General features: G+C 39.2%; 1 long non-coding RNA gene across 1 annotated transcript in view; it reads right to left on the bottom strand.

Moving 5' to 3' along the window:
• The window catches only part of LOC106533821 (uncharacterized), a 12,557-nt gene extending 11,572 nt beyond the window's left edge, over positions 1 to 985 (bottom strand). The window contains exon 1 of the long non-coding RNA XR_001312291.1: positions 857 to 985. This is a non-coding gene — a long non-coding RNA (uncharacterized LOC106533821). The remainder of the gene's footprint in view (positions 1 to 856) is intronic.
• Between the last annotated feature and the right edge of the window lie 1,313 nt (positions 986 to 2,298).

Below are 2,298 nucleotides of genomic sequence, written 5' to 3'. Positions count from 1 at the left end.
AAATGGACGTTATTAGGCGTTATCAGTCCCATACAATGGCTTCAGAGGGTCCCTACTGTGCCTTCTAGACTTCAGACTGTCCCAACAGTGCCCCCTAGTGGGTTAATATATCAATGACAATGAATGTGTAAATAACCAAAATATATTGTAATAAATGTTTTGTGTCCATGTGTGTCTGGCACCCTGGTGTCCCACTCTCTGGTCCAACACTCTACCCATTGTCCTATTGGAAGACCACAACATACAACCATTGGAGGGCGGGGTCTTTAGCGCTAATCATGTCACTTGCTCTAAAGTTAACCTTAGTGCCTTTTAGCCTCATATTAACCAGCTGACATTCTGAAGCCATTCTATGGGACTGATAACGCCTAATAACGTCCATTTCATGGATGATGACATCYGAAGCRGGTGAGAATTTGCTCCTGATGAACAGAAAAACAGGAAATGACATCATCTGCATGAGTTTCTGCAGATTCCTGAACATATAACTAGAAATAAACTCAAATATTGATTTAATTCCTGTTCATGTCCTCACTCTGTCAGGATCTAACTTTAGCTTTCACCTTTCAGCCTAACTTCAGAGATCTTTGCTTTAATTTAATTAGTTTTCATGTCTGAAACATCCTGAAACTGAAACATATTCAGAATATTAAAATAAAATTAATTCATATAGAACATCTGTTTAATGTGTTTTACTTTTAGTTTTGTGTGAACTGAAGAAATTAATTAAAAATATTCTCAGCTGTTTGGTGGAAAGTTATCAGCTTTCAGCTTGTTTTATTTGATAAATAGAACAGTTAAAGATTATAAACTACCGAGGATAATACTCAGAGTTTTCTGCGTAGTTTTCCAGTACCTGTTTTGTTTCCATGGCAACAGTATGAATCTTCTGCTCCCAAATGTCTCAGGAAAGATGAGGAAACAGGTCCAGCTCAGCTGCATCAGTACCAGCTTCTGTTGATTCACTTCCTGCAGGACGTCCAGCAGGTCCACAAGAGACAGGAGGAGGACGAGAAGAAGACAGGAGGAGGATGAGAAGAAGACAGGAGGAGGACGAGAAGAAGACAGGAGGAGGACAAGAAGAAGACAGGAGGAGGANGATGAGATGAGATAAGATGAGATGAGATGAGCTAAGCTACGATAAGCTAGGCTAGGATAAGCTAAGCTAAGATCAGATAAAAGATAAGATTAAATTAGATAAAAGATAAGATAAGATAGGATAAGATAAGATAAAAGGTAAGATAAGATCAGATAAATGATAAGACTTTATTGTCCATACAAAAATGGACATTTTGTTTACACAATCTGTTTGATGCCGCACATTAAAAACAACACACATCACAACATCAAAAACAATTATAATGATTAAAATTAAAAAACGTTTGTTTTTAACGGGTCCTTTGCTGAAGCAGTGTAATGTGATTCTCGGTGTGCCTGCTGGCGGCTGGGTGGCGTGTTGTGAGGGAATCTGCATCAAAGCCTGACTGTGGAGCTGCTCAGACCCTCATTAGGCAGATGCTGCTGCCACAGGGCCTGTGGGATCTGGACTAAAGTCTTCCTGCAGCCCCCCCTCCACAGGAACAGATGTCAGGGGGGGGGGGGCTCCTCCCTCTGGAGACTTTCTGCTTTCAGGTGAGCTTGTTTCATATTTCTGTGCAGCGACGCTGACTTCCTGCAGCCACAGAAACATCTGTTAACCCTGCTGACGATCCAGGGCTCGTTGTGTTGCTTTCTGTCTCTTTTGTGGAGAAATAATAAAAAGGTGACCACATGATGGGAYATTTTAATGGTTCTTATTGTTTATTTTATTATCAAACATGACTTTTAATTAATATTGATTGATGCCGTTAATTTGGTTAACTATGAATGTGTTAACTGTAAAGTATTTGTGACATATTTGTTTTTTCAATCTGATACAGGATGTACAGCACCTTGTGAAATCATCTTCTGTGAAAGGTGCTATAAAAATAAACTTTTACTTTACTTACTTTATTATTGTTCAGAACGTTGCTCAGAGACTAAATTGATTTAATAGTTGGAGGCAGAGATGCTTGAATAAATGGTTTCTAACACATTGTCCTGTTCTCCTCCTCCTCCTCCTCCTCCTCCTCCTGTCACATCTGTAATCTATATTAATCCCTCCTTCATTCATGTCTGATTTCATCTTTAGTTTGATTTTTGACAATGAAAACTTCAACCATTCAAGCTTCAGATGTGAGAATTTCAGGGGATTCTGATGTTATCAGTCCATGAAATGGACGTTATTAGGTGTTATCAGTCCCATACAATGGCTTCAGA

Source organism: Austrofundulus limnaeus, unplaced genomic scaffold, assembly GCF_001266775.1.
Source record: "Austrofundulus limnaeus strain Quisiro unplaced genomic scaffold, Austrofundulus_limnaeus-1.0 Scaffold1030, whole genome shotgun sequence".
Lineage (NCBI taxonomy): Eukaryota > Metazoa > Chordata > Actinopteri > Cyprinodontiformes > Rivulidae > Austrofundulus > Austrofundulus limnaeus.
This window is presented reverse-complemented; position numbering and strand designations above follow the sequence as displayed.